Source organism: Scyliorhinus canicula, chromosome 17 (assembly GCF_902713615.1).
Source record: "Scyliorhinus canicula chromosome 17, sScyCan1.1, whole genome shotgun sequence".
Taxonomy (NCBI): Eukaryota; Metazoa; Chordata; class Chondrichthyes; order Carcharhiniformes; family Scyliorhinidae; genus Scyliorhinus; species Scyliorhinus canicula.
In genome coordinates, this window is record NC_052162.1 from 12238263 (window position 1) to 12265256 (window position 26994).

At 50.9% G+C, this 26994-nt stretch overlaps 1 protein-coding gene and 1 long non-coding RNA gene across 2 annotated transcripts in view; one reads left to right on the plus strand and one right to left on the minus strand.

The window, feature by feature from the left end:
- Positions 1-18816: 18816 nt before the first annotated feature.
- zgc:66433 (uncharacterized protein LOC321250 homolog) overlaps positions 18817-26994 on the plus strand; it is a 183733-nt gene continuing 175555 nt past the window's right edge. The window contains exon 1 of the mRNA XM_038775639.1: positions 18817-18989. The gene's annotated coding sequence lies outside the window, so the exon portion shown is untranslated. The remainder of the gene's footprint in view (positions 18990-26994) is intronic.
- LOC119952090 overlaps positions 20291-26994 on the minus strand; it is a 54220-nt gene continuing 47516 nt past the window's right edge. Inside the window, exon 3 of the long non-coding RNA XR_005457760.1 lies at positions 20291-20447. This is a non-coding gene — a long non-coding RNA (uncharacterized LOC119952090). The remainder of the gene's footprint in view (positions 20448-26994) is intronic.

A 26994-nucleotide genomic window follows, 5' to 3' on the forward strand; every position in this document is an offset into this window, starting at 1 on the left:
TGGTTAGAAACCTCTTCATTTTCAGAAGAGTACAAGGGTGCTACTTCAGTTACCATTCCCTCCCCCTCCTGTTCTAAAAGCAGATTCAAGCAAATGTTACGCAAGCCACTTCTGTAAAAAAAAATGCCTGGACCATTGTTGATAACAATGAAGGTGCCTCAACACATTTGTTTGACACCCCTCTTTCAGCTATTTTATCGGACATTTGCTCCTTTGAAATATATGTCAACACATCGATTGTCATAGCGAACAGAAAGTCATAAGAAGAAGTTGAGCATTCATCCACCAATACCCCTACATATATACACACAAAGAGGCATACTGGCATACAGTGGCAAGGAGTGGTCCTGGGAGTCTTTAAACATTGACCCCAGATCTAGGGGGCGGGATTCTCCGTTCCCGGCGCTGATTTCATAGTCGGTGATAGGGCGGAGAATCCCTTTTTACGATGGAATCGTGGGGGTGGGTGGGGGGCGACGCCCGTTTTTGCATGCTCCGCCCCCTCCAAAACGGCGTCATCGAGGAGCGCGCAGCATGCCGTTGGGGGCGGCCTCAGGACGTCACCTGAAGGCCCTCCCCCGATGCTCCGCCCCCAATGTGCTGAGTTCCCAATGGCTGAGAGCACAGGTCCCTCACGTGGACTGTGGGAGCCGTGCTGCTGGACTGGGGGGCTTCGACAACGGCTGGGGAAACTGGTGGGGGGTGGCCAGGGAGTGGCGAAGGGACGTCCAGGGGGGCACTATTTGGCAGGACGGGTCCGCGCATACACCACATGGTGTATGGCGCGACCACTGCAGGTCGTCGCTGTGCCAATGCGGGGTCACGGACCCGGAAATTCTCCCCTTTTTGTTGTGGAGTCGTTTTACATGGAGCGGCTTCCATCCCCTCACCTATCGGTGGATCGGTGCCGGGCGCCACCGATTGTTTTGACGTAAAACGCCATGGATCCTCCGGACATAGCCTGAAAATCGGAGAATCCAGCCCATGATGTTTCATGGCATCAAGTCAAATATGGTTAAGCGTTTCCTGCTGATTACCTGCACTGCCTCCCTCAGCTAATGAACCAGTGCTCCTCCATGTTGAGTACAACTTGGCAGAAGCATTTGGGTAGTAAGTTATCTTTGAAGCTATTTGTCCCTCTTGCCCACACCTCACATCACCATCCCGCTCCATTCCCCCCACCCATCCGTATCCCTCATAGTCCCATTCCAACTCAATGTTAATTAAGGGTCCTCACCCTGCATTTTCCCTCATACCCCCATACCAACTCACTGCCAACTCACGCCTCCCACCCATCCCCCATGCCTTCTCATAGCCCCAAATGCTACCTCCATATCCGCTCACCAAATATAAACCATGGGCAGACCTCAGGAAATATGTAGAGACAAATAAAAATACATTTGTAACACAGTTCTCACTCATAAACAAACAAAAATGAAAAAAATGTCCATTCATGATATCCATTCAAAGCTCTTACATCTCCTTGAGTGGCTAATCTCTTATTAAAAGCAAACACATTTCTATTCATACCCCATAGCAAAGATTGTTGATTCGTCAATTTGCTAATTAAACTGTCACAGAAACTGGGAACTCAGAACTTCCTGCTGAGAAATTTTAATTTTTGAAACTCAGCCAAGTATTCGTAACAACAGAATAACGGACCTCGAGGAAATGACTTCTATACCTAGATGCTGATCTTTTATTTTAACCTGCATCAAATGGCCACACAATTAAAAGCATTCCAGCAGAGCAGAATGGTGAGCACTGCTGCCTCACAGCACCAGATACTTGGGTTCATTTCAGCCTTGGGTGACTGTGTGGAGTTCCATTTTCCATATTATTGGAGACTAACATTGAAGACAAGCTCACCAGCCAGTGAGACACCACCAAGTGGATCAGGATGGTGGGATATATAATTTTATCCTGCTGGCTGTCCAGTTGTACAAGAAATGAAAGACAAGGGCGGAATTCTCCGACCCCCCGCTGGTCAGAGAATCGGCGTGGCGCCGTGCACAATCAATGGACACGAAACGTAGATAAAGTCTGAACGATAGGCTTTAATACACAAGAAGTGGACCTGGCAGCAGACTTACAGAAGAGTGGCAGACTGCCGGGGAACACGTGTTCTTATATTCCGCCTCGTAGGCGGAGCTACCTACCTCTCAGCCAATCGGCTGAGAGGCAGATGACAGACCTGGGCCAATGGGCAGCGAGTCCTCTGCACCAATGGCAGCTCACACTTCCAGGTACCGTAATACCCCTAGTCATACTACCACATTCACCCTCTGTTGAAAAAGGAACCGGGGGGGGACGGGGAACGCGGACATGGAGGGGGGGGATGCGTGTCCAGTGAGAGATGGGTAGTATGACTAGAGATGTTAGGTCGTACCATTGCATTGATGGCTGCCCACTGACCCGCAATTATGTACAAAAATACAGAACAGAAACTATATACAGTGTGGAAAAATGGGGGGGGGGGGGGGGGGGGGGGGGGGGGGGGAATTGAGAGCAGACAAAAAGAAACAAGAGTCCATCAGCAGGTTACATGGATTTGATCAGCCGATCGGGTACCTTGGATGTCCTGTTTGACCTGCGTAGCTGTGCCGGCGATGTTGGAGCGATGGTCATCCGTGACTCCGGGAGTGATGATCCTGTTCTTGCGTCCGTACCCCTAGTCGGAGCTAGTGGGGGCCAGGCTGGGGAAGGATCGTCCTGTCCACTAGGCCGTGTGTGTGTAGGTGTCGCTGGGGCCGGCGAGGGGGCGCCTGCCGGGGGCAGTTGGGGTTGGGGGGGGGGGGGGGGGTGAGGGGGCTGCCGCCGGGGGGAGTGGCCGGGATCTGGCGGGTGCCAGGTCCCGAAGGGAGACCGTGTCCCGTCGGCCGTCGGGATACTCCACATACGCGTATTGCGGGTTTGCGTGGAGTAGCTGGACTCTTTCGACGGGTCCGACTTGTGCACCCGCACATGCATCCGGAGCAGGATGGGCCCGGGGGTGGTCAGCCAGGTCGGGAGCGGGGTCCCTGAGGAAGACTTCCTGGGAAAAACAAGAAGGCGTTCGTGAGGCGTTTGGTTAGTGGATTTACAGAGGAGTGACCGGATAGAATGGATGGCGTCCGGGAGGAGCTCTTGCCAGTGGGAGACTGGGAGATTTCTGGACCGCAGGGCCAGCAGGACGGTCTTCCAGACCGTACCGTTCTCCCTCTCGACCTGTCCGTTACCCCGGGGGTTGTAACTGGTCGTCCTGCTGGAGGCTATGCCCCTGCTGAGCAGGAATTGACGCAGCTCATCACTCCCGTAACAGCCTCCCCAAACAGGCGCCGGAATGTGGTGACTAGGGGCTTTTCACAGTAACTTCATTGAAGCCTACTCGTGACAATAAGCGATTTTCGTTTCATTTTCATTTCATAAAGGAGGACCCCCTATCGCTATGAATGTAAGCGGGGAATCCGAACAGGGAGAAAATGGTGTGTAGGGCTTTAATGATGGTGGTCGTGGTCATGTCAGGGCAGGGGATGGCGAAAGGGAAGCGGGAGTACTCATCAATCACATTGAGGAAGTACGTGTTGCGGTTGTTGGAGGGGAGGGGACCTCTGAAGTCCATGGTGAGACGTTCAAAGTGGCGGGAAGCCTTTATAAGATGCGCTTGATCGGGGCGGTAGAAGTGCGGCTTGCACTCTGCGCAGATGTGGCATTCCCTGGTCACTCTCCTGACCTCCTCGATGGAGTAGGGCAGGTTGCGGGTCTTTATGAAATGGAAAAAGCGTGTGAACCCCGGGTGACAGAGGTCTGCATTGAGGGTTCGGAGGCGGTCCACTTGTGCGTTGGCACAGGTGCCGCGAGACAGAGCATCGGGAGGCTCGTTCAGCTTCCCAGGATGATACAAGATGTCGTAGTTGTAGGTGGACAGTTCTATCCTCCACCGCAAGATTTTGCCGTTCTTTATCTTGCCCCTCTGTTCGTTGTCGCACATGAAGGCCACTGACCGTTGGTCTGTGAGGAAGGTGAACCTCCTGCCGGCCAGATAGTGCCTCCAATGTCGCACAGCTTCGACTATGGCCTGTGCTTCCTTCTCGACCGAGGAGTGGCGGGAGAAGAAGGGAGAGGAAGGGAGAAGAAGGCCACGGGTCTGCCCGCTTGATTTAGGGTGGCTGCCAGAGCTACATCGGACGCGTCGCTCTCGACTTGGAAGGGGAGGGACTAGTCGATAGCTCGCATCGTGGCCTTTGCAATGTCTGTTTTGATGCGGCTAAAGGCCTGGCGGGCCTCCATTGACAGGGGAAAAGTGGTTGATTGGATTAGGGGACGGGCTTTGTTGGCATAATTGGGGACCCACTGGGTGTAATATGAAAAGAAGCCCAAACAGCGCTTGAGGGCTTTGAGGGAGTGGGGGAGGGGAAGCTCCATCAGGGGGCGCATGCGTTCCAGGTCTGGGCCTATTACTCCGTTACGCAGTACGTAGCCGAGGATGGCTAGACGGTCGGTGCTAAACATGCATTTGTCCTTGTTATTGGTCAGATTAAGGAGTTTTGCAGTTCAGAGGAATTTTCGGAGGTTGGTGTCGTGGTCCTGTTGGTCGTGGCCGCAGATGGTGACATTATCGAGATACGGGAAGGTTGCCCGTAAACCGTATTGGTCGACTATTCGGTCCATCTCCCGTTGGAAGACCGAGACCTCGTTTGTGACACCGAAGGGAACCCTTACAAAGTGGTAGAGTCGCCCATCCGCTTCAAACGCAGTGTACTTTCGGTCACTCGCGCGGATGGGGAGCTGATGGTAGGCGGTCTTGAGGTCCACCGTGGAGAAGACCTTGTACTGTGCGATCCTGTTGACCAGGTCGGAGATACGTGGGAGAGGATACGCGTCCAGCTGCGTAAACCTGTTGATGGTCTGACTGTAGACTATGACCATCCTATTTTTCTCCCCGGTCTTTACCACCAGCACTTGTGCTCGCCAGGTGCTGTTGCTAGCCTCGATGACCCCTTCCTTCAGAAGCCATTGGACTTTGGACCTGGGCACTGTACCGTCTGCTCCTGGTGGCGACGGGTTTGCAATCCGGGGTGAGGTTTGCAAACAAAGATGGGGGATCGACCTTGAGGGACGCGAGGCTGCAGACAGTAAGGGGGGGGGCATAGGGCCGCCGAATTTGAATGTTAAGCTCTGGAGGTTGCACTGGAAATTTAACCCCAGGAGTGCTGCAGCGCAGAGGTGGGGAAGGACGAAGAGCTTGTAATTTTTAAACTCCCTCCCCTGGACCGTGAGGTCCACTATGCAGCACCCCGTGATCTGTACCGAGTGCGAACCAGAGGCCAGAGCGATTTTTTGTTTGACTGGGTAAACAGGAAGAGCACAGCGCCTTACCGTGGCGGGGTGGACGAAACACTCTGCTCCCGGAGTCCAGCAGGCAGCTTGTCTCGTGGCCGTTGAGGAGGATCTTCGTGGATAGAGTGCGAGGCCGCGACTGGTCCAATGTGACTGAGGCGAGTCGTGGCAGAAACTCCGAGTCATCATCCGGCAGAGAGTAGTCACCTGCGGGGTCCTCAGTGCCGATCCAAGATGGCGGCGCCCGTCGGCCGCACATGGTGGGGTGTGGACAAAATGGCGGCGCTTAAATGCTGCTGTTGTATTTGCTGCACGGGGGCTGAGTTGAAGACACTCCGGCTTGATGCGAAGCTCCATCCTTTAAAATCTTGTGTTTTAAATTGATGCACAATCAATGGACACGAAACGTAGATAAAGTCCGAACGATAGGCTTTAATACACAAGACGTGGACCCGGCAGCAGACGTACAGAAGAATGGCAGACTGCTGGGGAACACGGGTTCTTATATCCCGCCTCGTAGGCGGAGCTACCTACCAGACAGCCAATCGGCTGAGAGGCACATGACATACCTGGGCCAATGGGCAGCGAGTCCTCTGCACCAATGGCAGCTCACACTTCCAGGTACCGTAATACCCCTAGTCATACTGCTACACCCACCAGTTGATTTGCCAGACACATGCCCGGCAGCTTCCCGCTAATGACAGGGAGCGGCTCGTAAGTGCTCCCTCCGAACTCACTCGCAGGCAGCACACATATGACACCATGCAGATCTGCTCCACGTTTCTGGGATACCAACCCTGTCAGGCTGCTGGACGTTGTGAAGACGAGATGGGACACCCTGTTCCCCCATAAGTGTCAGGACCATCAATGCAGCTTGGGAGGCAATGGCAACAGCCATCATGAAATGAAATGAAATTGAAAATCGCTAATTGTCACAAGTAGGCTTCAAATGAAGTTACTGTGAAAAGCCCCTAGTTGCCACATTCCGGCGCCTGTTCGGGGAGGCTGGTACGGGAATTGAACCGTGCTGCTGGCCTGCCCTAGTCTGCTTTCAAAGCCAGCGATTTAGCCGTGTGCTAAACCAGCCCCTGACTGGTTCAACCTGAGTTCGTACAGCGTGACCAGGAGGATCACCGTACAATGCAGGCAGAAGACCAACAACCTCCATCAGGCGATAAGGGTAAAGTATCACTGGCCCCCTGGCATCAGTCCTTCCAGCCACCCCACTGACCTCTGCAAACCCTCACCCCTCATCCCCCAACAAGGCTGGCACCACGGACCCTCCCTACAGCAGATCACCGCGCTCATGCCCAAGCACATCCTGCCACCCACCAGCACAACCCCTCCATGTCCAGTTGCAGAGCCCACACATGCCACCTGCCACAGTTGCCCCGATGCATCAAGCATGTGGTTCACAATACCCCCGCTCTTCACTCACAGGAGGTTTGTCTATAATAGGTGCAAAAGGGCAACAGAGTTGCACACATCAGAGTCCTCACCCACTGTGAGGAACAGGCACTGGGCAGGATTAGCAAAGGGGAGAGCAGTAACTAGCAGTCATGGAGGTGAGGATCCATTGCCCCTTCAGCCAGTTGACCTTCCTCAAGTGAGTTGTTCATGTCGCACAAAATGATCCTTCCCTCCCACTGAGCACATGTCCATTGTCTTTCGCAGGATCTCCATCTGATGGGGCCGGGCCCAACCGAAGTCATCTCCTGCCCGATACCCAAGAGACCGCTCAGAGGAGAGCTCCGACGAGACTACCATGGAGGCATCACAGCTGTTATCCCCACCTTCCACCAACACAGAGACACACACTTTGCTGGGCAACACTAGTGGAGAGGCTTCTGGGACACAGTCTGGTGAGAACCACACACATGCACATCGGGCGGAGGCAGGAACATCCAAGGGGGTCAGCAGTCGGAGTTCCAGCCAGATGCCAAGTCAAGGTTATTTTGAAGATGTGATGAATATTGAAGGAGAGAGACTGACAATCAGTTAGGACTTCCACTCCGGGACCCTCGTATCCCCCGAGCCACCCTCACCATTACATGTTCCACCTTCTCTCAGTGTCATCCACCGAGCCTGTTCTTTACACTCGCCTCCAGCCATAGAATGGGACTCTCGACCCCTATCGGAAACACTCGGGGGACCATGCTCCGGTGTCCTCTACATTGGATGCGGGGATATCCCAGTGCTGCACCCCAGCTCTTGGCTGTTTGAATATTGACTGCTGCCTCTGAGGTGCTCTCGCCCCCCCAGGGCTCAGGAAAAGTGTCCAGACCTCACAGTTTGCTTGGAATGCTGGGCAATAACATTCATCTGGGACATGGCCCGAATACTGAATATTGAAGGAGAGAGACTGACAATCAGTTAGGACTCTGCACATCCTCCCGGTGTGTGCGTGGGTTTCCTCCGGGTGCTCCGGTTTCCTCCCACAGTCCAAAGATGTGCAGGTTAGGTGGATTAGCCATGATAAATTTCCCTTAGTGTCCAAAATTGCCCTTAGTGTTGGGTGGGGTTACTGGGTTATTGGGATAGGGTGGATGTGATGAACTTGGTTAGGGTGCTCTTTCCAAGAGCCGGTGCAGACTCGATGGGCCGAATAGCCTCCTTCTGCACTGTAAATTCTATGATCTATGATTTATGATCTACTCACGCGAATGCACTTGGGAGCTGTGAAGTGCTCACATAACTAACAATGCCAATCCCTTATTAGCAATAGCCTTCAGATGTGCAGCTCGAGGCTGCTCACAGTCAAAGGGAGTTAAAGTGACCGTTAGCATATTACCACGAATAAGGATCTGTCCTGGCAGTTATTGGTTGGACAAACAGCTCCTGCAATAGGCATACACAATATTGGAGGATGGCTCGTAGGTCCGCACATCCCGCACAGCTCCCTGCTCGAGTCCTGAAAAGATCCCGAGGCATAATAGTTTCGGGAAACTATTAGCTTAACAGCCACAGGGAGCAGGGGCGCTCTTGCACCTTGCGGTGCCAGGTCAGCCATAACCTGGCACAGGTGCTGCACGGTTCTTATGAAGCCGGAGTCTTCAGCGACACATGGTGGCCGGCAGCTCGTTGAACGACCGGGGTCTCCTATAGGTAAGAGGCCTATTGTAGCATGGCTTTCTTACCCCCTCCTCGGCCTAATGGGCGTCTGGCACTTGAGCCTCATTGGCAGGCCTCTGTTGTTCGAGGGAAGGCTCTTAGAGTGCAGAGTGCCCTCGTGCTCCAGCCAACATGCATCAGCTGAGGCAGAACTGGCCAGGTAGTCAGCTAGTACAGCTGGCTGGAGTCCCAAATCCATATCTAATCTGTGGGGGGTGGGTAGGGAACGGAAGTAAGAGAGACATTCAGCAAGGTGAGGAACCCCTTAGCCCTGTTAGGATACTGGACCAGGCCCCAACATTTGTTAGGATACCAAGAATCCCAAACTTTATTTTTAAATTAGTAACTTGCTTAGTTGTGTAGTGACTTTTGGAGAGAGTTTTTTTCAAGAGAAGAGTCAGTACACTTCTGCTCAACCCAGCAGCATTTGGTAAAACTGCCATTCAACCTAAAATCCTTCTGTATTGCCAGAGTCAAATCCTATGGCAAACTGCAAAACTACAGACAGACCTGGCTCCTCCCATTATTTACATCATCTGTTTCCACCAAGATGTCACATGACCTGCTTAGCTACGACCAAATATAAATTAATAATATTACTGCAGCAAATATAAAATATACTATATAACAGTTTCTATATTCATCACGTCCCCAAATTCCATGGTCATCTTGTGCATGAGCGGCTGACCAACCCTCACCATTCCCGCCACCCAGCGCAGCAATGATGAGCTGCTGGCTACAACAGCTAGCTTGCACAGTCACTTACACTGCCCCCATTTCCCCTAATGTCCACCCACTGTCTCCAGTCTGGGTGGCCCCTCTCTTCATTCCTTCAGTACTGGTGAGCATCATGTTCTGGTGACAGTGGACACCCGTGTGCAACCCCAGGGCTGCGAGGCTCAGGCTCTGCCAATGAATGCTTCTTCTCCTGAGCAATGCTTTGATATTGAACCTGGGGGATAGTTAGATTCTCATTGATGATGGACAGTTGTTGGGAGGCCTAAGGTGAGCAGCAATGTCAGAGGGCACAGTTGGTCTCAGGCGAAGAAAGGATGCTAGGTGGATGATCACCATTTGACATCACGTCGCCTTATTCCTGTCAAGTAGCTCCACTCCAAACAGCAGGGCAGCCACTGAATGAGCAGGCACTTTAATGCTTTGCAGCTCTTACCGCCCCCCCCCCCCCCCCCCCCCCCCCCCCCCCACGTGCACACCCATCCACCACTCAGCCCCTTCTGGGTACAGGACTTGACACTGCAGCCCTGTCCTTGTCAGTGACTTGCACACACCCCTTGCTCTGAAAAGCTTCAAGCCTCACAATCCCTCCCGCCCGGATGTGGAGCCAATGGCCGCAACAGGAGGTCACCGCGATGGGCTGTGTGGTCCTTAGAACATAGAACATAGAACATTACAGCGCAGTACAGGCCCTTCGGCCCACGATGTTGCGCCGTCCTGTGAAACCCTTCTAAAGTCCCTCTACGCTATTCCCTTATCGTCCATATGCCTATCTAATGACCATTTGAATGCGTTTAGTGTTGGCGAGTCCACTACTGTTGCAGGCAGTGCATTCCACGCCCTTACTACTCTCTGAGTAAAGAACCTACCTCTGACATCTGTCCTATATCTATCTCCCCTCAATTTAAAGCTATGTCCCCTCGTGATGGACATCACCATCCGAGGAAAAAGGCTCTCGATGTCCACCCTATCTAATCCTCTGATCACCTTGTATGCCTCAATTAAGTCCCCTCTTAACCTTCTTCTCTCTAACGAAAACAGCCTCAAGTCCTTCAGCCTTTCCTCATATGATCTTCCCTCCATACCAGGCAACATTCTTGTAAATCTCCTCTGTACCCTTTCCAATGCTTCCACATCCTTCCTATAATGTGGCGACCAGAACTGCACACAATACTCCAAATGCGGCCGCACCAGAGTTTTGTACAACTGCAACATGACCTCATGGCTCCGAAACTCAATTCCTCTACCAATAAAAGCTAACACACCGTACGCCTTCTTAACAACCCTCTCAACCTGGGTGGCAACTTTCAGGGATCTATGGACATGGACACCGAGATCTCTCTGCTCGTCCACACTACCAAGAATCTTACCATTAGCCCAGTACTCTGCCTTCCTGTTATTCCTTCCAAAATGAATCACCTCACACTTTTCTGCATTAAATTCCATTTGCCACCTGTCAGCCCAGCTCTGCAGCTTATCTATGTCCCTCTGTAACTTGTAACATCCTTCTGCACTGTCCACAACTCCACCGACTTTAGTGTCATCTGCAAATTTACTCACCCATCCTTCTACGCCCTCCTCCAGGTCATTTATAAAAATGACAAACAGCAACGGCCCCAAAACAGATCCTTGTGGCACACCACTAGTAACTGGACACCAGTCAGAGCATTTCCCATCAACCACCACTCTTTGTTTTCTATCAGCTAGCCAATTTCTTCTTGCCTGAACTGTAGCCGTTGCTTGTGTGGTGGACATGTTCATACTGTGCAGGCATGTAGCTCTGAAAAAGCTGAAGTGAAGCCACTGGCTGTAGATGATAGTTATTGAGGGATGTATGCTTTTGCTTAGAGCTTTGCAGCAATGATATATGCAGCCAATGCTTTACACTGAGGGTGTGGGCAGTTCACCTCTCCTGGGTGGGTCTGGGATTCATAAGCTAATTCTGTGTGATGCAATTGGGGCGAGATTGACTTGCGAGGATGGGCGAGATCGCCTGAGCCTTCACGGAATGTTAGCTGATTGTCTTAACAATAGCGAGAGGGATTCTCCGTTTCTGAGACTAAGTGTTGACGCCAATGCAGAATTTGCGGACTTTCATGACAGAAAAACTGCTCAGCCACAGAGGGGGGCCTCAGGTCCTGCAGTCCCCCTCCTGTTTTCTCCCACTCCCGACGGTTGTGCACGGCCTTCTCCTGGGGGGTGGCGAGGAAGGGGGGGCTAGTTGAGCAACGGGGGGCGGGGGTGTGATTGACACAAGTGACACGTGACACCGCAACTCAGCAGGGTCTCACCAGCTCGCCCGTGGCCGATCTCCGCCTCGATGACCTCCCTTTCCTCCGGGCAGCCATGTTAGCATGGTGTGCATCCCCGTGCCCAACCAGGTTCAACGGGCTACATGGTGGCCCCAGTTAGCTCTGCAGGCTCTGTACCTGCATGTCCCACCCCCCATCTCTGCTCACTGGCCCCATTGGTGGCTGGCACCATGGGGAGCTCTGGCCCTGACGCTTGTCCCTGATACCAGGGGTATCGTTAGCTGGCATTGCCGTCACCAGGGGCTACTATGCATGTTGCCCTGGGTGGGCCATCAGTGGGTGCCAGCCAGGTGGGGTGGAGGGTTGGGGCAGGGGTGGTGGTGTGGCGGGGGGAGGGGGGGGGGTGCTGGGGCACCCATACGGCCAATGTCACTCTGCAGAACCAGGGACCAAGATGGCCACCATAATGGTGGACACTGCCCCCTAGTTCAACCCCTCACCACCAATGCAAGCACCCCGACCCCCAGGTCAGCGGGCAAACCCTGCCTCTGCAAGTCGGAATAAATTTTGAAAGGAACTTACCTCCTTGTTCTGCCCTCAGAGTCCATGGCAACAGGACCCCGTTTTGTCGGCTTTGCACCAAATTACACCCACGTGATTCCTGGCTGGAGGAGAGGGGGGGGGGCTTCACAGGAGACTGTTGAATCGGGGTTCTAACCCGATAATTGCATTCAAATAATTGCAGGTGAGGACTTTATATGTTCCCGTCGGGATGGGGAGGGCAATCCATCATTGCCGACGAGTCGGAATGGGAGACTGGCAACAGATCGGATGCTGGGCGTGAATCTGTTTTTTTTTGCCCGACGCCCAATTCAAACATCGCGAAGCCCACCGCTAGCTCGCAGACCCAAAGAATCCCATTTCAGGTCCATCACCTTCTGGCAAATCTGGACTGAAAGCTAGTAGAGATTTAAAAGGTTAGAAGTAAGTATACAAAAAAGGAGAATTAATATTTGTACTAACTTCGAAAAATCCCGATTGTAACCTCCCCAATTAGCAAGTTTGACTAAATTCGGTCCAGTAAGATATATGACTGAAAGGTGTCAATATGGCGCTATTCCTTCCAATGGTTCGTTCCTCAGTGAAGTACTTAAATGGTCGAATTTATATATACATCAGTGTCTTGTAATATAGAACATACAGTGCAGAAGGAGGCCATTCGGGCCATCGAGTGTGCACCGACCCACTTAAGCCCTCACTTCCACCCTATTCCCGTAACCCAATAACCCCTCCTAACCTTTTTGGACACGAAGGGCAATTTAGCATGGCCAACCCACCTAACCTGCACATCTTTGGACTGTGGGAGGAAACCGGAGCACCCGAAGGAAACCCACGTAGACATGGGGAGAACGTGCAGACTCCGCACAGACAGTGACCCAGTGGGGAATCGAACCTGGGACCCTGGCGCTGTGAAGCCACAATGCTAGCCACTTGTGCTACTTGTGCTAATATAAGAATGGTGCATTAGTTTGTAATTTAAATATAAGTTTAACTCATTACCCTTCTTTTAATATCCCATTCACCCTGTTTGCTGGTGAATTAGTTGTTTATTTTTATTATGACATGCTTTCATGTTTTCAACATGGTTACTTACTTAAAATAAAATAGGGCTCGTTGGCTTGGCAGCTGGTTCGTGATGCAGAGCGAGGCCAACAGGCCGTACCGGCTGAGGATATTCATGCCTTCTCAACCTTGCCCCTCGCCTGATCCTCAGGTTAAATCCCCACCAGTCAGCTCTCCCCCTCAAAGGAGAAAGCAGCCTATGGTCATCTGGGACTATGGCGTCTTTACTTTGAGAATTCAGCCTTCGGGCTGTGAATCTGTTTCTTGAATAAAACACCATGATTAAGCACAGAACCAGGGAAAAGAGTGCAGGAGATGGAGGATTAAACTAAAGACAAGGCCTGATAATATGGAGAGCAGAGTGATTAAATGAGCAAAAAAACTGACAGCTAATTGCGTTTTTTCCTTCCTCACCTCCAAGTTCTTGATGGGTAAAGCAAGCACCATAGACTGGTACAGTGAAGAAGGCCACCATTTTCTCCATTATGGCTATGATGGCTATTTGTTACAGCTACCTAATTAGCCCAACCCCCCTGTTCTTTTCCTAACTTTCTGCACTGTTTTTTCCTCCTTCACACAAACACCCAATTATTGAATCTGCTTCCATCAGCCTTTCAAGCAGTGCATTCCAGATCACAACAGCTTTCTGTGTCCTCACGTCACCGTCGGTTTCTTTTGGCAGTCACTTTAAATCTGCGTTCTCTTGGTACTCGGCTCTCTGCAGATGAGTGCTCATTTCCATACTTGTTTAATCTCTTGTTTTCCTCCCTTGGCTAACGTCTCTGAGACACCACTCTCCGGGTGAAAAAATAACCGAACAATATTAAACCAGATGTATCTTGAATGAATTATGTCCAACACTCCAAACCACCAAAATCCAATTACTCTGCAATTGTGCACATATCTGTAGGGCAAATATCACCCTCATTTTAAAGCAGAGAGGCTGGTTGGATGCAGAACATCATTCAGCTATGCTTCATCACAGATATTCACAAGTGCAAACAATGGCTGATTAGAAACATGTTTTTCTCTCCTTGTTCCCAACTCCCTTCTTTGCGTTTGGCTCCTCTGTAAATGCTTCCCCGTCCGACAACACCGACTGACTTCTCTGCGCTCCTCCAATTCTGGTCCCATGTGTATTCCCCAATCTGAACCAGACCACCACTTGGCAACCCAGCCTTCAGCTCCCTCTGCCCCTTCTCATTTCAGATATCCCTCAAAGCTTTTAGCCTCACGTCCTTCTGTGGCCTGGTGCTGGGGCCTGTCTGAGAACGATGTTGTGAGGTGTCTTATGGATGTTTTTAATCATAATAGTAATCGCTTATTGTCACAAATAGGCTTCAATGAAGTTACTGTGAAAAGCCCCTCGTCGCCACATTACGGACTTTTGTTTGTTCTCATAGCATTATAGAATCACTAAAGTGCAGAAGGAGGCTATTCAGCGCATCATCTGCACAGGCCCTCTGAAAGAGCGCCATACCTATCCTCGTAACCCAGTACCCACACCCACCCCTCCAATCTTCTGGATACTAAGCAGTGCAATCCAGATCACAAGATGCAATATAGGAGGTTGTTAAATAGGTTAAGAGCCTGTGGTGTTAAGATACTGGCATGGATAGAGGATTGGCTGACTGGCAGATACCGAGAATGGCGATAAAGGGGTCTCTTTCAGGATGGCAGCCAGTGACTAGTGGTGTGCCTCAGGGGTCTGTGCTGGGACCACAACTTTTCACAATATACATTAACGATCTGGAAGAAGGAACTGAAGGCACTGTTGCTAAGTTTGTGATGTACCATCAATTGAACGCGAGACGAGTTGCTGAACAAAAGTATGGCTTTAATATACTAGATGTTAAGCCCTGCGGTCGATTACAGTAGAAGGACGACCGCAGGGCGTACTGGGTATTTATTACCCGCCCTGGAGGCGGGGTTAACTCAGCCTCTCGACCAAGCGGGGAGCCGTCACGTGACTGGTTTCAACCAACCGGTCGAGAGGCACATGACCGGCCAGGGCCAATGGTAAGCCGGTGTTCTGCACCAATGACAGGCAGCTATGCTAATCATACCACCACATTCACCCCTTGCGGAGAAAGAAGCCGGGGGGGGGGGGGGGGGGGGGTGCCAACGAGAGCTGGGGGGGGGGGGAGAACTGGTGGTATGAGTGGTAAGGAGAGAACAAAAAAAATGTATCCTTGGCTTCCCACTGGCCCAGACATTTTGCAACAGTACATAGTGTCCATACAAGGTCCATGGTGGTGTTGAAGTTAAATGGACTCGATCAGCCTTTTCGTTGCCCATGACATCCTGGCAGGCCCTCGCAGGGGAGTTGGTGACGTTGGTTCAGCCGATGGTGGTGGTTCAGCTGATGTCCTCGACTCCGGGAGCGATGGTCCTTGAACTGTCTCCGTACCCCGGGCTGGTGGTGGAGACGCCATGGATGAGGAAGGGGTGGCCAGGGTGGGGCGCTGGGGGAAAAGGGGTGGGGGGGTCTGTGGTGAAGGGGGGGGAGGCCGCACGCCGGTGGGTGCAAGGTCCCGAAGGGAGACCATGTCCTGCCGACCATCGGGGTACTCCACATACGCATACTGCGGGTTAGCGTGGAGTAACTGGACTTGTTCCACCAATGGGTCGGACTTGTGCACCTGCACATGCTTCCGGAGCAAGATGGGTCCGGGGGCGGCCAGCCACATCGGGAGAGGGGATCCGGAGGACGACTTCCTGGGGAAAACCAGAAGACGTTCATGAGGTGTTTGGTTAGTTGTGATACAGAGGAGGGAGCGGATAGAATGTAGGGCATCGGGGATAACCTCTTGTCATCGGGAAATAGGGAGATCTCTGGACCCGAGGGCCAGTAGGATGGTCTGCCAGATGGTACCTTTCTCCCGCTCGACCTGTCCGTTACCCCGGGGGTTATAGCTGGTCGTCCTGCTAGAGGCAATGCCCCTGCTGAGCAGGAATTGACGCAGTTCGTCGCTCATAAATGAGGACCCCCGATCGTGACGTATGTACGCGGGGTAGCCGAACAGGGAGAAACTGGAGAGGAGAGCCTTAATGATGGTCGATGTGGTCATGTCGGGGCAGGGAATGGCGAAGGAGAAGCGGGAGTATTCATCCATCACCATCAGGAAGTAAATGTTGCGGTTGCTAGAGGGAAGGGGCCCCTTGAAGTCGATGCTGAGAGCGGGGGCAGAGAGGCGTGCAGGCCGGGCGCAGGTGCCCGGGGGCGGGGGGGGGGGGGGGGTGGAGATTGGTGCGGTGCGCTGGAAGGTCCCGGAAGGGCCCGGAGGAGGAGATCCCCGGTCGCTGCGCAGCACAGCAGCGACCGATTTGGCCTGGCAGACCGACGAAAAATGGCCCTTCTTCCCGCAGCTCTTACAAAGGGCGGAATGGGCCGGGCAGCGCGGGCGAGGGTGTTTGGCGAACCCACAGAAATAGCAGCGGGGCCCTGTGGACTTGTCGGGGTGTCCCGCGGCGCAGGCCCGAGGGGGTCGGGAGCGGCGGATGGCGGTGGGGAAGCGTGCCAGGAGGCCCAGGGCGATGCAGCGCGGCTGGGGACATAGGCGCGGGCTTTTAAGTCGGCGACCTCCAGGGAGGTGGAGAGAGTCCGTGCCTCAGTTAGGCTGAGGTGGTCTTTTTCCAGCATCCGCTGGCGGATAGCGGCAGACTGCATCCCAGCCACGTAAGCATCTCTAATCAGAAGTTCCATGTGCTCAGTGGCTGAAACTTCGAGGCAGGCGCAATTCCTCCCCAGGACAGCGAGGGCCCGGTAAAATTCACCGGGGAATTGTTGTCTGGTAGCCAGCAGATGTCGGGCGAACACTCGGTTTACCGGCTTAAGAAATTGTCCTTTTAGCATATCCATGGCCACGTCATATTCCTTTTCTTCCCCTATCATCGCGTAGGCCGCCATGCCCACGCTGGAATGGAGAATATGAAGCTTCTGTGCCATGGTGGGGGGGCTGCTTGCGGTCGCCAGATAGCTATCGAAACGCGCCAGCCAATGCCTGAAGATTTCCGATGCGTTCGGAGTTTGTGGGCTGCTGCGGAGGCATTCGGGCTTGATCCGGAGCTCTAACTTCAAATTTCTAGTAGATTAAATTGATGTACCATCAATTGAACGCGAGACGAGTTGCTGAATAAAAGTATGGCTTTAATCTACTAGATGTTAAGCCCTGCGGTCGATTACAGTAGAAGGATGACCGCAGGGCGTACTGGGTATTTATTACCCGCCCTGGAGGCGGGGTTAACTCAGCCTCTCGACCAATCGGGGAGCCGTGGTAGGGGTAGTGGGGGTGTGTGCCTCTGTGTGGGGTGTGTGCCTGGGTAGGGGGGTTGTGTGCCTGGGTGGGGGGGGGGGTCTGCCTGGGTAGGGGGGAGTGGGTCTGTTTAGGGGAGGAGTGGGTCTGACTAGGGGGGAGTGGGTCTGGGTAGGGGGGAGTGGGTCTGGGTAGGGGGGGGGAGTGGGTCTGGGTAGGGGGGAGTGGGTCTGGGCAGGGGGGGGGGAGTGGGAATGGGTGGAGTTGTGTGTCTGGGTAGGAGGGGTGTGCCTGGGTGGGGGGTGGGGGGATTGTGTGCCTGGGTAGTAGGGAAGTGTGCCTGGGTAGGGAGGGAGTGGGTCTGAGTAGGGGGGTGTGGGTCTGGGTAGGGGGGTGTGTGGGTCTTGGTAGGGGGAGGGGAGTGGGTCTGGGCGGGGGGAGTGTGCCTGGGTAGTGGGGGAGTGTGCCTGGGTAGTGGGGGAGTGGGTCTGAGTAGGGGAGTGGGTCTGAGTAGGGGGGAGTGGGTCTGGGTAGGGGGGGAGTGGGTCTGGGCAGGGGGGGGAGTGTGCCTGGGTAGTGGGGGAGTGTGCCTGGGTAGGGAGGGAGTGGGTCTGAGTAGGTGGGAGTGGGTCTGAGTAGGGGGGGGGGAGAGTGGGTCTGGGCGGGGGGGGGAGGAGTGGGTCTGGGCAGGGGGGAGTGGGTCTGGGCAGGGGGGGTGTGCCTGGGTAGTGGGGGAGTGGGTCTGAGTAGGGGAGTGGGTCTGAGTAGGGGGGAGTGGGTCTGGGTAGGGGGGAGTGGGTCTGGGCAGGGGGGGGGGGAGTGTGCCTGGGTAGTAGAGGAGTGTGCCTGGGTAGGGAGGGAGTGGGTCTGAGTAGGGGGGAGTGGGTCTGAGTAGGGGGGGGAGTGGGTCTGAGTAGGGGGGAGTGGGTCTGGGTAGGGGGGGAATGGTTCTGGGCAGGGGGGGGGGGAGTGGGCCTGGGTAGTAGGGGAGTGTGCCTGGGTAGGGAGGGAGTGGGTCTGAGTAGGGGGAGTGGGTCTGAGTAGGGGGGGGAGTGGGTCTGGGCAGGGGGGGGGGGAGTGGGTCTGGGCAGGGGGGGGGTGTGCCTGGGTAGTGGGGGAGTAGGTCTGAGTAGGGGGGAGTGGGTCTGAGTAGGGGTAGTGGGTCTGAGTAGGGTGCTCTTTCACAGGGTTGGTGCAGAGTTGATGGGCCGAATGGCCTCCTTCTGCACTGATTCTCTCTGAGTCACTCTAGAATAGCGTGTTGCTGTTTCAGACATATGTGTACTCGGGCTGTGTCACTGCAACAACACATGGTTTGCATGTGTTTGCCTTCGGCAGTGGCCAGGGCATGCTCTCTGATCTGGAATGGTTACCACAGGCAAGAATAAACTGGGGCTGCCGCACAATCAGCCCCCTGTTACTGGCTGGGGCTCCAATCTCTCTGGCGGTTCAATGCCGTCTCCTTCACCCCCTTATATGGAAAGTGACGGGGAGGGGGCAGGAAATCAGATTTGAAGGGTGGGAAGGGGAGGTTTAACTGTTTCATCGCCTCGGGGTAAAAGGCAGAAAGACAGACAGGGAGAGAGCTGCAGACACAGCAACTCCGGCAAAGCAGCAAGACATTTATCACGGACCAATAAAAGCAACAAAAAAAAAGTCACCAGCGACCGAAGGAGGAGCGGCTCCAGAAACAGTAAGAAACTACTTGACTTTTTTGTCTTTGGGATTGTGTTCAGTTGCAGAGGGATTGAGCCTCACTTTGTCTGGAGTGAGTGAACTTGCAGAGTCTGATTCGATGTGGCAAGCGCTGAGCTTTGAAATCCCACTGGCCCTCCTTGAAATGTTACATTATTTTGGACTTTAAATGGCAGAAAGGGCTTGGGGACTCACTTAAACTGGCAACCCGGTGCAAATATATCCATACATCGATGGCGGTGGGACAGAAACCTCCCACAGTTAAACTGGGGACGTTTAAGGGACGTTCTGATTTATCTCTTGTCTGGGAAATAAACAGAAGAATGTTTAATGCAGAATAAATGGTCAGGGGGAGGTCGTGTGACCCTTAAAAGTTCCCCTGAGATTGCTGAGTGACCCTCTGCACACCCTCCTGCATTGACCAGGTCTGTGTCTCACTGGGGCTGTTGTTGGGGACTCTGGACATGGTCACCCCTCTCACCACTCTTTCCCACTCTGTAAAGGGAAGCATTTCCCCTGAAGTTAGACCATTCAGATCTGCCAGTTGTTTTTCAGTAGGCGGTGTGGTTTTGCTCCAAGATTGCTTTCTTCCTCTTGGGTCATTTTCACTTCAGCCAATCACACAGGTGATCTGAAGCAGCCAAGTGTCCTCTCCTCCCGTTGGCATTCGGGCAAATGGACTGAGTGCCCTGCGCCAGGATGTCTCCCTTCTCCTCGATGAGGTGGTCTGTAGAAGCGGGTCATCAATGGGCAAGCCTTGTGCATTGCCAGCCTCCCGCTGATGACTGCCCCGTTATTCCTGCATGGGGGAGCCAGGGGTTTGGTGTGATGGCTCAATGGTTGGATACTCTGGTTGGGCAAGGGGGCAAGGTGGGGGACTGATGTGATTGATGCAGGCAACACAGAGGGAAGTGTGTGAAGCACCTTTGGAGTGGTGCTGTGCATAGCTACACACACAGCATCGTGTGGTTGGAATGAACGAAAGCCAGGTTCATTAGCAGCTGAAAGAAGGAATGAAATTGCGCTAAATTTAGCACCTTCCATTGTGGCGGCACGGTGGCGCAGTAATTAGCACTGCTGTCTCACTCTGCCAAAGACTTGGGTTTGCTCCCGTCCCTGGACTACTGTCCGTGTGGAGTTTCCACATTCTCTGTGTCTGCGTGGTTCTCACCTCCATAACCCAAGTTGTGCAGGGTAGAAGGCTAGATGGATTGGTCACGCTAAATTGAGTATTTTTATAGTCGAGCCACGCTGGTTATATAGGAAAGGAGGGAGCCAATTTGTGCACAGACAGGTCATCCAATGAACAACATGATTTTTTATTTTTTGGTGATGTTGGTTGAGGGAAAAATATTGCTCTGGGCGGTTGGGAGAGATCTCCTGTTCCTCTTCAAAATGGGTGTCATGTCATCTTCTACATCCACTTGAGAGGGCAGATGGGAATCCGGATTAATGTCTGCAGGATGAGATACAAACACAAGAGCATTTGAGGAGCTGAATTAAATGTGATTACACAGCAAAATGGGTTTCTGGCGACATGCGCTCTTTATCAATGAGTTCATAATTTAATCACAGTAGTTCAAACAGGAGACATTTCTCTCCCCCACCCGTGGGTATGAAAGCTATTTTAAATATGCTATATCACAAACAAAAATAGTTGCCATTTATAACAGTCAGTATGAGATTTGTTTTTGAAGTCACATATGGTCAGTTCTCCATGGCAATTAATTAGACCATTTCACAGAACTTTTAATGCTTTAATTGAATAGAACAGCCTCCAGGAATTAACTCTTTGAACAGATGTGACTTTGTTTCTGGTAGTACAAAAAGTTGGAAAACGGTGGCAACCAAACCACAATCATAACCTCATTTCATGGAATTCAAGAGTAAAACTTCTGCAAAGAAATGAAAGAAAATGAGAAATCAGTCAAAAAAAAATTTTTAAAAAGAAAAGCTCCCAATTACTTGTAGGAAACTAGAATCTGGAGAATTCTCAAGGATCAAAATGAGTGTATCCTGTAGCTACACCTTTTTAGGAAGCACACCATCTGTTCCAGGAGCTTTGTCAACTTTTAATCACATTCATCTCCTCAGTATTATTTCTTTGGTATGTTACAGTTCACACACATGTGGCAGTGCATACACACAGAAGCATGTTGTATTCCAGAGCTAGGATTGGTAATGGTGGGGTCTCCAATTTTCTTTCTCAAATGACTGAACAGCAATCTCTCCCATGCTTACCACCTGACATTGACACAAACCAGAAGGAATTATAGGTGGACACTCAACATGTTTGGCCACAGAGTGAACACACCTTCCTGAGCCAGCAAGTACCTGGAGTGGAGACTGAAAACCAGAGCTTCTGACTCTGAGGCGGGGGACTACCCAGTGTATCACAAGACCTCCTACTATTTCATTACTAATGTATAACTTCCTGATTTTTCACAGTCTGGAACCTTTTTGTGTCCTCTGCCATGAGGAGCGATACAAAGCTCCTGCTTCCTTTTAATTTTGCTTGTCCCTTCTAAAAGTAAGTATCATGGAACATTTAGTTTCCAATGACTAATTGGTCAAACCCATTAATTGCTATCTGTGCTTTTTAGTTCACTTCATTCCTGTGAATCCTTGCTGCTTTCACATATAGTGCTCTGAACCATGGCATCCCTACATTGCAGACGGAGGCCATTCAGCTTTTTGAGACTGCACCAACCCCTTGAAAGAGCACCCTACCTAGGCCCACTACCCCACCCTATCCCCGTGACCTCACCTAACCTGCACATCTTTGGACACAAAGTAGTAATTTTAGCATGGCCAATCCACCTAACCTGCTCATCTTTGAGACTATGGGAGGAAACTGGAGCACCCGGAGGAAACCCACGCAGACACGGGAGAATATGTCAACTCCACAGACAGTCACCCAAGGCCGGAACTGAACCCTGGTCCCTGGCATTGTGATTCAGCAGTGCTAACCACTGTACCACCATATCGCCCACTTATACTCTTTTTCTATTTTTACTTGTTCTCTAATGCCATGCTACCATTTGAAATTAAATGAAAATGAAAATCGCTTATTGTCACGAGTAGGCTTCAAATTAAGTTACTGTGAAAAGCCCCTAGTCACCACATTCTGGCGCCTATTCGGGGAGGCTGGTACGGGAATTGAACCATGCTGCTGGCTTGCCTTGGTCTGCTTTAAAAGCCAGTGATTTAGCCCAGTGTGCTAAACCAGCCCTTACCATGTTTGCATGGGTTGCCTCCGGGTGCTCCGGTTTCCTCCCACAAGTCCCGAAAGACATGCTTGTTAGGTGAATTGGACATTCTGAATTCCCCCTCAACCTGAACAAGTGCCGGAGTGTGGCAACTAGGGGATTTTCACAGTAACTTCATTGCAGTGTTAATGTAAGCCTACTTGTAACACTAATAAAGATTATTATTATTCTTGGAGCTATTTCCCTTCTTGGCCCACAATGCTTATTTTTACCCAAATTACTGCTCTGCTCCATAGACCTAATATTTCTTTCACTACTTTTGGATTTACCCTTTCCTGAATTGTCACAGCACAGTAGCACACATGGCTAGCACTGTGGCTTCACCGCACCAGGGTCCCTGGTTCGATTCCCTGCTGGGTCACTGTCTGTGCGGAGTCTGCACATTCTCCCCGTGTCTGCTTGGGTTTCCTCCGGGTCCCCTGGTTTCCTCCCACAGTCCAAAGACGTGCAAGGTTAGGTGGATTGGCCATGCTAAATTGCCCTTGGTGTCCAAAAAGGTTAGGAGGGGTTAGTGGGTTATGGGGATATGGTGGAAGTGAGGGCTTAAGTGGGTCAGTGCAGACTCGATGGGCCAAATGGCCTCCTTCTGCACTGTATTTTCTATAATAATAATAATCGCTTATTGTCACAAGTAGGCTTCAATTAAGTAACTGTGAAAAGCCCCTAGTCACCACATTCCGGTGCCTGCACGGGAATGGAACCTGTGCTGCGGCCTTGTTCAGCAATACAAGCCAGCTGTTTAGCCCACTGTGCAAAACCTTGTATCTATGTATATGTATCTATTCCCCCACCCCCCCAACATCATTCGTTCAAAACCCTACCTACCACCACAGTTATTCAATGAACCAGAACATCCCAGTTTAATGGAGCCCATCCCACAGAAACAGTTTCCTCTTTTCCCAGTACTGGTGTCAGTGTCCCATGAATCAAAATCCTGCCTCTCGCATTGTACTTCCAGTCGTTTATTTAACCTTCCAAAGAAGAGGTTTCTGAAGATGAGTCGTGTCGGACTCAAAACGTTAACTCTGTTTCTCTCCCGACAGACGCTGCCTGGCCTCCAGAGGTTTTCCGGTCCTCTCTGTTTTATTTCAAACCACCAGCAACGGGGGGTTTATAACCTTCGAATCCGATCGTCCCATTGCCAATTTACATGTGGCTCATGTATTATTATGCGTGTAGGTCTGTGTTTTAATTTTGATCCTCGCCCCCTCAAACTCTGACCACTTGTAAAGAATTCAAGCATCATCCCCTGCCCCCCCTCTCCCCCACCCCCTTCCACACTACTGTTTCAAGTTCACCCTCATGCTGAGGTGCCCTGTGAACATTTTTGCTGGGTGTTGGACACCCTGCCCTGATCGTCAACGAGACTGTATCACTATGTAACGTAATGAAAATGCGTCCCAGATCCAAGTGTCCAGGTAACTCTCCTGTTCCCTGGTGCCCCACCACGTTAGTACCAGCTCCCCAGCTCAACAGCTCAGAGCTGAAGTTTCTCAAGGCGCAGAGATTTATTGCAAATATAACTGTTTGGGATTGCAAAACTCTCCAATTGCAAAACTCTCCACATTTCCACATGCCCCAGTAGAGGAAACCCACCGATACTCGCCGTCCATATATAACCTTGTTACACTTATTTGACTATTTGATCAAAATATATTAAAATTAGCGTCTCCTTTTCAAACTGATCCAGTTCCTGCACTTTTAGTCCGCTCCGCTCCCTTATTGTTACTTACCAATTCCTTTGTTTTAAATTTTATTTTCCAGTTATTTGTAAATTCAAGCAAATATTAGTTTATAATTTAATGCAAATTCAGAACCCTTTAATGTTAGTATCCTCTAATTAGTTAGTTTTCCTGCACTTTTTTAGTTCGCTCCGCTCCCTTATTTTTACTTACCAATTCCTTTGTTTTAAATTTTATTTTAGTCATTTGTAAATTCATGCAAATATTAGCTTATAATTTAATGAGAATTCAGAACCCTTTAATGATAGTATCCTCTAATTAGTTAGTTTTAATGTTATCTCCCTAGATCTGATTAATTAATTAAACATTAAAATTAATTATATCATAAATTATACACCTGCCTGTTTCTAAAATAAATTCATCACATAGCTGTGGTTCCTTGGGCTCCATCATATTCATCAGATATGGGCAGCACGGTGGCGCAGTGGGTTAGCTGCCTCACGGTGCCAAGGTCTCAGGTTCGATCCCGGCTCTGGGTCACTGTCCGTGTGGAGTTTGCACATTCTCTCCATGTCTGCGTGGGCTTCACCCCCACAACCCAAAGATGTGCAGCGTAGGTGTATTAGCCACACTAAATTGCCCCTTAATTGGAAAAAATGACTTGGGTACTCTAAATTTATAAAAATAAATATTCCTCAGATATTTAGAATTTTTATCCAGATTTTTCCCTGTGTTTCAGTGACCTCTACTCACAACCCTTTTTGCTGCACTTAATTACCTACAATAAGCAACCCAGTTGGAGCTGCAATTCAACTGTCCACAGATTTCTCCGGATGTTGCGATTCAATTTTCCTGCCAGCAAGTGCACTCCTGTCCCCTGGGCTTCCTGGCTGCGTGGGGGTGATGACAATGGGAAATCCCAGCGACAAGATGCGGGAGTATAGAACGGTGCGTTGCCGAGAAACAAGCAGCTAGGGAATCGGTCAGTTCAGCCCTGTGTCTGAGTTCAAAGTGGAAGACGAGGAAAACTGCGCAGGGTCAATTGTCTGGACCCAAGCTCCGGAATTCCTCCCCAAACCTCCCTGCCTCGCTCTCCCTTGCAATTCCTCTTTGATACAATGTTTGAAAATCCACCTTTCAGCCAAACATTTAGTCATTTGGCCTCATATCTCATGTGTGTCACGTTTTGTTTTAAAATAATCCTATGAAGCACCTTGGGGTATTTGTTACGTTAAGTACACAATAGAAGCATACGTTGTTGATGCTGAGTGCGTAGTGGTCAGATGATCTCTGCAGCCTGGCTTCATCCCCATTATGTTTGACACATATCTGAGGGAGCAGCCACCGCCATTCAATTCAAATAGAAACATCCTGTGGATTCCATTGCATGTACCACTGAGTCAAGACAAATTGGTTCCATGATACAACAGAACCAACTGCATGCTTATGTTTGAAGCAACAGCACAGGATATCTCAGAGATAGGATCCATGCACATTTGGAAGTGAATGGTCAAATTAGCATCAGACAGCATGGTTTTGTACGAGGGAGGTCATGTCTCACTAATTTAATTGAGTTTTTTGAGGAGGTGACAAAAATGTTTGACGAGCTAAAGGCTATGGATGTTGTCTACATGGACTTTAGTGAAGCATTTGCCAAGGTTCCTCACAGCAGGCTGGTGCAAAAGGTTAAATCACACTGGGTCAGGGGTGAACTAGCTGGATGGATTCAGAACCAGCTTGGCCATAGAAGACAGAGGGTAGCAGAGGAAGGGTGTTTTTCCGAATGGAAGTCTGTAACTAGTGGTATTTCACAGGGATCAGTACTGGGGCCTCTGCTGCTTGTAATAGATATAAATGACTTGGAAGAAAACGTAGCAGGTCTGATTAGCAAGTTTTGCGTATGATACTAAGATTGCAGGAGTTGCGGATAGTGATGAAGATTGTCAGAGAATACAGCAGGATATATATAGACTGCAAAATTGGGCGGAGAAATGGCAGATGGAATTTAACCTGGACAAATGTGAGGTGATGCATTTTGGTCGATAAAATAAATGGCAGAACCATCAGGAGCATAGAGACACCGAGAGATCTGGGCATGCAGGTCCACAGATCCTTAAAAGTGGCAGCACAGGTGGAAATGATGGTAAAGAAAGCATATGGCATGCTTGCCTACATAGGACGGGGTATCGAGTATAAAAGCTGACAAATTCTGTTACAGTTATAAAGAAGGTTGGTTAGGCCACATTTGGAATACTGTGTCCAATTCTGGTCACCACAGTACCAGAAGGATGTGGAGGCTTTGGAGAGAGAACAGAAAAGGTTTACCAGGATGTTGCCTGGTACGGAGGGTATTAGCTTTAAGGAGAGGTTGAATAAAATGGGATTGTTCTCCCTCGAGAGACGGAGGCTGAGGGGTGACCTGATAGAGGTTTATAAAATTATTAGGGGTATAGATAGGGTGACAGTTGGATGCTTTTTTCCAGGGCGGAAATGACAATTACAAGGGTGCACAAGTTCAAACTGAGGGGGGAAAGGTTCATTGGAGATGTGCAGCGGATGTTTTTTACACAGAGGGTGGTGGTGGCCTGGATTGCACTGCCAAGTGAAGTGGTTAAGGTAGATACGTTAGTGACCGTTAAGACTCATCTGGATAGGCACATGAACAGATGGGGTATAGAAGGATACAGGCGGTTGGTCTAGTTAGGACATGTGATCAGTGCAGGCTTGGAGGGCCGAAGTGCCTGTTCCTGTGCTGTACTGTTCTTTGTTCTTTATATATGGACACAGAGGCCATTACCATAATTAAAAGTACATGTCAAAAATACAGGTTAAAATCAGTGATCAGTCAAGCTTCGGTCATATGCATTTACCAAAGTCATGTCTGCCAGGAGCTGCTCCTTGCTGGGAGCAGTGGGTCACGAAAGTCACCCCTGTGGGGTTGTGATGTTTGACTCCCTATGAACATGAAAAATGTGGATAGGAAACTGCCCATTAGAGATAGTTCAGTCTAAATGTTAAGTCCTACCTCTGTCAATTTTAAGCCAGGAGAGGA